This window comes from Canis aureus, chromosome 27, assembly GCF_053574225.1.
Source record: "Canis aureus isolate CA01 chromosome 27, VMU_Caureus_v.1.0, whole genome shotgun sequence".
In the NCBI taxonomy this organism is placed as follows: Eukaryota; Metazoa; Chordata; class Mammalia; order Carnivora; family Canidae; genus Canis; species Canis aureus.
In genome coordinates, this window is record NC_135637.1 from 3,440,641 (window position 1) to 3,449,555 (window position 8,915).

Consider the following 8,915-nt stretch of genomic DNA (forward strand, 5'->3'; position numbering starts at 1 on the left):
GACACCATACACAAATATAAACTCAAAATGGATGAAAGATCTAAATGTGAGACAAGATTCCATCAAAATCCTAGAGAAGAACAGAGGCAACACCCTTTTTGAACTTGGCCACAGCAACTTCTTGCAAGATACATCCATGAAGGCAAAAGAAACAAAAGCAAAAATGAATTATTGGGACTTCATCAAGGTAAGAAGCTTCTGCACAGCAAAGGCAACAGTCAAAAAAACTCAAAGACAACCTACAGAATCGGAGAAGATATTTACAAATGACGTATCAGATAAAGGGCTAGTATCCAAGATCTATAAAGAACTTATTAAACTCAACAGCAAAGAAACAAACAATCCAATCATGAAATGGGCAAAAAGACATGAAGAGAAATCTCACAGAGGAACACATCGGCATGGCCAACATGCACATGAGAAAATGCTCTGCATCACTTGCCATCAGGGAAATACAAATCAAAACCACAATGAGATACCACCTCACACCAGTGAGAATGGGGAAAATTAACAAGACAGGAAACAACAAATGTTGGAGAAGATGTGGAGAAAGGGGAACCTTCTTGCACTGTTGGTGGCAATGTGAACTGGTGCAGCCACTCTGGAAAACTGTGTGGAGGTTCCTCAAAGAGTTAAATATAGATCTGCCCTACGACCCAGCAATTGCACTGTTGGGGATTTACCCCAAAGATTCAGATGCAATGAAACGCCGGGACACCTGCACCCCGATGTTTATAGCAGCAATGTCCACAATAGCCAAACTGTGGAAGGAGCCTCGGTGTCCATGGAAAGATGAGTGGATAAAGATGTGGTCTATATATACAATGGAATATTAGCTGTTAGAAACGACAAATGCCCAATATTTGCTTTGACATAGAGGGACCTGGAGGGTATTATGCTGAGTGAAATAATCGGAAAAGGACAAACATTATATGTTCTCATTCATTTGGGGAATATAAAAATTAGTGAAAGTGAATAAAGGGAAAGGAGAGAAAATGAGCAAAAATATCAGTGAGGGTGACAAAACATGAGAGACACCTAACTCTGGGAAATGAACAAGCGGTAGTGGTAGGGGAGGTGGGTGGGGGGTTGGGATGACTGGGTGATGGGCACTGAGAGGGGCACTTGGCCGGATTAGCACTGGGTGTTATGCTATATGTTGGCAAATTGAACTCCAATAAAAAAATAAATTAAATAAAATAAATAAAAAAGAAAATATCCTGGGAAGATAGATACCAATATATTATCCATAGTTACTTATGAATTACAACTTTTATTGAAGTATAGTCGACATACAATGTTCTGTTAGTTTCAGGTATATAGCACAGTGATTCTGCCATTCTATACATTATGCTATGCTTACCACAATAAGTATAATCACATCTGTCACCAGACATTATTATGGTATTATTTTTTTAAGATTTTATTCATGAGAGATGCACAAAGAAAGAGGCAGAGACACAGGCAGAGGGAGAAGCAGGTTCCCAGCAAGGAGCCCAAAGTGGGACTTGATGCCAGATCATGGGATCACACCCTGAGCCGAAGGCAATCAACTGCTGAACCACCCAGGCGTCCCATTATTGTAGTATTATTGATTGTATTCCCTAACGATGTACGTTTTACCCCTGTGACTTATTTTACAATTGGAAGTTTGCACCTCTTAATCCCCTTCACCTATTTTGCCAATGTCCTCCACTCTACTCCCTTCCAGCAATGGTATTTATGATTCTGTTCTTGTATTTGTTCTCTGTATTTATGATTGTTTCTTTTTTTTTTTTAAGATTCCATATATTTGTCTTTCTCTGACTTATTTCATGTAGCATAACTTCTAGGCACTTCCATGTTGTTTCAAATGGCAAGATGTTATTTTTTATGGTTGAGTAATATTCCATTCTGTGTATATATCACATCTTTTTCCAGTCATCAGTCCATGGACACTTGGGCTGCTTCCATATTTTGGCTATTGTTACAAATGCTAAACATGGGAGTGCATGTATATCTTCAAATTTGTGTTTTTGTTCTTTGGGTAGATACCCAGTAGAATTACTGAATCATTTGGTATTTCTATTGTTTTGGTTTTTTAAGACTTTATTTGCAGAGAACACAAGCAGGAGGAGAGGCAGAGGGATAGAGAGATGCAGACCTCCCACCAAGCAGGGAAGGAGACTGACACAGGGCTTGATTCTGGGACCCTGGGATTATGACCCAAGCCAAAGGTTTAATGAACTAGCCACCCAGGCGCCCTATTGTTTTTTGTTTTGAGAAAGACAGAATGCTCACCCACATTATGAGGTGGGGGAAGGAATCTTTTTTTTTTTTTTTTTTTAAGATTTTGAGAAAGAGAAAGCTTGAGCACGAGAAGGGCAGAGGCAGAGAGAAAAGCAAACTCCCCACTAAGCATGGAGCCCAACACTGGGTTGAATCCCACGACCCTAAGATCATGACCTGAGCTGAAATCAAGAGTCCGATGCCCACACAAGCCACCTAGGAGCCCAGAAGGAGAGAATCTTAAGCAGGTTCCGCACACAACTCAATCTTTCAATCCTGACATCATGACCTCAGCCAAAATCAAGACTCAAATGCTTAACTGAGGCATGAAGGTGCCCTCTATTGTTAATTTTTTAAGGAATTTCCATACTGTGTACCACAGTGGTTACACCAATGTGCATTACCACCAGTAGTGCATGAAAGTTTTCTCCACATCCTGGCCAACACTCGTTATTTCTTGTCTTTTTTATACTAGGTCTTTGAACAAATTTAAGGTGGTATTTCATTTGGATTTGCATTTCCCTGCTGATTAGTGATTCTGAGCATCTTTTCATTGGTCTGTTGGCCATCCACCATCCATATATCTCTGGAAAAACATGTATTCAGGTCCTCTGCCCATTCTTTTTTTTTTTTTTTTTTTAATTTTTATTTATTTATGATAGTCACAGAGAGAGAGAGAGAGAGGCAGAGACACAGGCAGAGGGAGAAGCAGGCTCCATGCACTGGGAGCCTGACGTGGGATTCGATCCCGGGTCTCCAGGATCGCGCCCTGGGCCAAAGGCAGGCGCTAAACCGCTGCGCCACCCAGGGATCCCTCCTCCTCTGCCCATTCTTAAATTATTCAGCTTTTTGGGCTATTGAGTTGAATAAGTTCTCATTTTATTTTATTAATTTTTTTAAAGATTTATTTATTTATTTATTCATGATAGACATAGAAAGAGAGAGAGGCAGAGACACAGGAGGAGGGAGAAGCAGGCTCCATGCCGGGAGCCCAACGTGGGACTCGATCCCGGGACTCCAGGATCGCGCCCTGGGCCAAAGGCAGGCGCTAAACCTCTGAGCCACCCAGGGATCCCCAAGTTCTCTTTTTAAAGAAGAGTTTATTGGGATGCCTGGGTGGCTCAGTGGTTGAGCGATTGCCTTCAGTTCAGGGTGTTCAGGGCATGATCCTGGAGTTCTGGGATTGAGTTCCACATTGAGCTCCCTGCATGGAGCCTGCTTCTCCCTCTGCCTAAGTCTCTGCCTCTCTCCTTCTGTGCCTCTCATGAATAAATAAATCTTTTTTATTTTTTATTATTTATTTATTTTTAAATTCTTTTTTAAAATTTTTTAAAATTTATCTATGATAGTCATACAGAGAGAGAGAGACAGAGAGACAGAGAGGCAGAGACATAGGCAGAGGGAGAAGCAGGCTCCATGCACCGGGAGCCTGACGTGGGATTCCATCCCGGGTCTCCAGGATCCCGCCCTGGGCCAAAGGCAGGCGCCAAACCGCTGCACGACCCAGGGATCCCCTTTTTTATTTTTTTTCCTTTTTTATTTTTTATTTTTTTTATTTTTTTATTTTTTTTCCTTTTTTATTTTTTAAAAAAGATTGTATTTACTTGGCAGAGAGACAGGGAGAACACCAAAAAGGAACACAGGCAGGCAGAAGCAGAGGGAGAAGCAGACTCCACGCTGAGCAGGGATACCAATGCAGGGTTTGATCCCAGGACCCTGAGATCATGACCCAAGCTGAAGGCAGACACAAATGACTGAGTCACCCAGCTCCTCCTAGTTGAGTAAGTTCTTTATGTATCGTGGATATTAACCACTTTTTGGGACACACCAAATGCACCTATCTTCTCTCATTCAGTAGGTTGCCTTTTCATTTTGTTGGTTTTCTTTGCTGTTTAAGAGCTTTTTATTTTGATGCAGTCCCAAAAATCTATTTTTGCTTTTGTTTCCCTTTCCTGAAAGGACAAATCTAGAAAAATGTTGTCAAGGCCAACGGCCAAGAGATTTCTGCCTATGTTTCCTTTTAGAAGTTTTAAGATTTCAGGTCTCACATTTTTTATTTTATTCTTCCCTATAGTATAAGAAAGTGGCCCAGTTTCATTCTTTTCCATGTAGCTATCCAGTTGTCCCAACACCATTTATTGAGGAGACTATCATTTCTCCAATGTATATTCCCTCCTTTGTCATAGATTAATTGGCCATATAAGTGAGGGCTTATTTCTGAATCTTAGTTCCATTGATCTCTGCATTCACTTTGGTTCAGGTCATGATCTCAGGGTTCTCGGGTTGAACCCCACATCGAGCTCTCTGCTCAGCAAGGAGTCTGCTTCTCCCTCTCCCCTGGACATCCCCCCCTTCTCATGCTCACTAGTGCACACTCTCTTGCCCTCTCTCAAGTAAATAAGATCTTTAAAAAAAAAATTACACCATCTAAATCGACTTCTAGGCTAAATTCAAAATACAAGGGGGTAAAAAACAAGATGCTAGAATAAGAATAGGAGCACCTGTGTTAGATAAGGCACTCAAGATAAGGTCTCCATGAGATGACATTTAAGCTGAAATCTGAAGGAAAGGAAGGTAGTCCTCCATGATAAAGAGTGGAGGGACAAAAGAGCTTTATACATGGAACAGCAAAAGTCAGAGTCCTCATTCAGACCTTTGCATATTTTTCTTCTCTCCCTCACCTCCCCACTCAGTACTTTTGTTGATTTGCCTTCCAGTTTACTATTGTTCTGTGTTCAACTTAAGTCCATGTGTTAAACTCTTTATTTCATGTACTGTGTCTTCAATTCTAGAACAGCCATTTGACTATTTTTTATAGATTCTAATTACTAACTGAAATTGTCTAGTTTCCTTTTTCTTCCATCCTCTCCTGTATGTTAACATATTAACCATAATTACATCAACATCCTTATCTAAAACACCCAATATCTAGGTCACCTCTCTCCGCATCTCGTCAATTTTGTCTCATTGATTACAGGCACACCTCGGAGATAACTGAAGGTTTGTTTCCAGAGTGAATATTGCAATAAAGCAAGTCAAATGAATGTTTCCCAATGCATATAAATGTTATGCTTATACTATAATCAATTATATGTGCAGTACACTTTCTCCTCCCCATGGACATATATTAATTTAAAAAAATACTTTGCTAAAAAAAAATAAAAACCCACTAACCATCACATGGGCTTTTATAATCTTTTTGCTGGTGGAGGGTAATGCCTTGCTGATGGCTGCTGACTGGTCTGGGCAGTCGTTACTGATGGGTGGGTAGCTTTGGCAATTCCTTAAGATAATGAAGCTTGATCCATTAATTACTTTCTTTCTTTTTTTCATATAAAATTTCTCTATAGCATGTGATGCTGTTTAGTAGCATTTTATCCACAATAGAATTTCTTTCAAAATTAAAGTCAATCCTCTCAAATCCTGCCACTGCTTTACCAAGTTTATGTAATATTTTACATTCTTTGTCATTTCAACAGCCTTCACAGCATCTTCACCAAGAGTAGATTCCATCTCAGAGAGCCACTTTCTTTGTTCATCCATAAGAAGCAGCTCCTTATCTGTAAAATGTTACCATTAGATTGCAGCAATTCAATATAATGGAGAAAAACTTTAATATTATATCAGAATTACTAAAATGTGGTAGAGGCATAAAATGAGCAAATACTGTTGGAAATGGCAAAGATAGACTTCCTCTGCACAGGGTTGTCAAAAACCTTCAACTGAAAAAAAAAAAAAAGGTAGTATCTGCAAAGCACAATAAAGTATGTCTGTATATGATCCTGTTTTTCACACGCCTAATTAAAAAAAAAAAAATTTGCCAGACATTATGTTTAAAAGAACTTCAGGGGCTTCTACCAGAGAATTTCTCCTTTCTTCTGCTAGTTTGAGGGGCTGATCACCTCAGTCCAGCAACAGTGAGTTGGGTCAGCACTTCACTCAATCTTCAATAAGCCTCAGTTCACCCTTGTTGAGCCTTTGGATTTGGGGTTGGAACTCTCCTAAAGCTTTTAAGTTAGAAGACTTGGTAGGTCCTCGTCTCCTTAACCTCCAACCTCCTACCTCGTGCAGCTTCAAATTTTGATGAGATGGCTTGAGGAGACTGGGCATTGATTTTAGGGAGCCACTTCCTCTGGTGGTTTTTTTCATTCCTAAACACCACAGACACTGCAGATACTTCAGTCTTCTAGAAGCTTTTATTCTGGGGATGCCTGGGTGGTTCAGTGGTTAAGCGTCTGCCTTGGGCTTGGGGCATGATCCTGGAGTCCCAGGATCAAGTCCCATATTGGGCTCCCTGCATTGGGGCCTGCTTCTCCCTCTGCCTGTGTCTCTGCCTCTCTCCCTGTCTCTCATGAATAAGTAAATAAAATCTTTAAAAAAGAGAGAGCTTTTATTCTGGCTCCCTGGCCACCCACACAGCCCTGAAACTCAGCTCATGTCCCAGGGGAGGGAACTGGCTGTGCATTTGAAGCTTCTCAAGTTGCTAATCTACCATTTCAACTTCAATTGACCACAGGAATACTTGTGATTTCTCTCTCATATTTTGGTCCATCTAGTCATCACTCTTTCCACAGCTCAACGATACCTTTAAAAATTCGTCGTATTTTCTCTGGTTGCTGCCACAATTCTGCATCCTATTTGGAAGTAGACTTTTTGAAGACATTTTAAGCAGCAGCTAAATCCAACCTCATAACACTGCATTCACTTGAAGAAGTTATCAGTAAAAACTGCTGCAAGCATACTAGAGAAACACAACTGCAGGACAGTCACATCTATGAGTGTGCCAGATACTGAGAGTCATTCAGCTGTACGCTCAGCCTGAGTATATGCAAGATAATTATTCTGAAGGGAAACTCAATTAAGGAAGGTTTCACATGGAAATTATATAGGGAGTCACACTCCAGAAAAGATACCATGTGTTATGTGCTCTTCTATAAAGGATAGACCTATTCATTAGGAGTATGATGCTTTAACAACATATGGATAATTGAGTAAATGGCAGCAGAGTAATGAAAATATTGTAACTGTCTTACCTGAAATAACAGTTGCATTCCTGCACTAAATGTTAAATATGCAAACGTAAGAAAATTGTCTGAGATAGAAACTTCTTATACTACATTGTTCAACATGTTCAAGGAGGATGCCATACATCCCTTCACATGTATGGAGATGGTCACACTATATAGTACCATTGTTTCTTGTCTCAACAATTCAAATAGGAACTGAAATAATACTATGTTCTACAAGTGACTTAAAGTGTAACATCATACATGTTTTTCTCCTACTGTTTGCTTTTATATCTTGTGTGCCTGGTTACCGTTACAGAGTTTCATCCTGAAAAACAGGCAACTTTCCTTTTTCCTTTTCTGCTATCTCTGGAAAGCACTACAGCTTATAAAAGATTGTTAAATATGGAAAGATTTAACAGATTTTTGTGCTAAAATTGACTGAAAGAAAGCAACTATGAGCCTTGCCAACACCTTCTTGCTATGACAAATAAAACATACAATGAAAATACCCACAAATTATTTTCCCCCCAGTGGCATCTTAACATCTTATTGTATAATCTAGAAATTATCTGTATTTAATTTAATTAAAAATAATAGCAGGGGTACCTGGTTGGCTCAGTTAAGTGGTGGAATCCTGATTTCAGCTCAGGTCATGGGATTAAGCCCCTCGTCAGGCATCTGCTAGATTCTCTCTCCCCTTTTCCCTCTGTCCTTACCCACTGCACGCATTTTCTCCCAAATAAATAGCTTTCAAATAAAGAGTTCCTATTTTCTGAAATATATTAACCACAAATGAATGAGCATACCTTTAGGATGAGTTACATAGTTCAGAATGATTTTGCATGAAAGGAATTTTAAGGGAAAGTTAACTGTTTTTGAGAAAATGCTTCATGGGATTTGGTAAGCTGGACTACTGCCCACCATGGCACTCCCTGCGATTGCCCCACACTTACCTGATCATAGGCCTCTTGACATTTTTTCTCCCTCATTCTCTTTCCCTTGCTCCAATAAGGAAGTCACATTTGATTTAAAAATAATCCTGCTTGCAATAGGGGAGAAAATAGATGCTTCAAAAGATTATGGTTCTTCCTAGATCCAGACTCAATTTCTTAATATAAAGGAGAAGCTATTAGAAGAGAACAAAAGCCTTCAAAGAAGAATAGAAACTACTTCCCACTTCTGCCAATTTTGTTTCCTCAAGAACCTAGAATAGAATTCAGGCAGGCAACTGCAAGCCCACCCGCTTTTACTAAAGAGAAAGCAAAGATACCTAGCTTGAGGTTCCGAATTTGGAGGAATGGTAACCTCGGATGCAGTTCCCATAGTTCCCAATCATTACATTCCCATATAAATTCTTCTGGTCAGGTTTCAATCTGCCCCATTTCTCCTGAGACAAGTCTATGACCACATCCCTGAATGTTCAAACCTCTGAAATGACAAATGCATTTTTTTTTGACAAATACATTTTTGTTCAACAAAGACCCCCTTACATGGTGCCTGCCCCACCATAGGAAAGGAAGGATTTGTACAATGGAGCTATTCCAGTAGCAACTGAGGCTCTGAGGAAATTATTAGACAACAGCTATGTTATATCATAGTAGGTAGGAAAGAAATTGGCCAGCTTCTCACTTGGTGAAA

General features: G+C 39.8%; 1 long non-coding RNA gene across 2 annotated transcripts in view; it reads left to right on the top strand.

Moving 5' to 3' along the window:
* The window catches only part of LOC144299657 (uncharacterized), a 36,531-nt gene that overhangs the window by 17,795 nt on the left and 9,821 nt on the right, over nt 1-8,915 (top strand). The window lies entirely within an intron of this gene.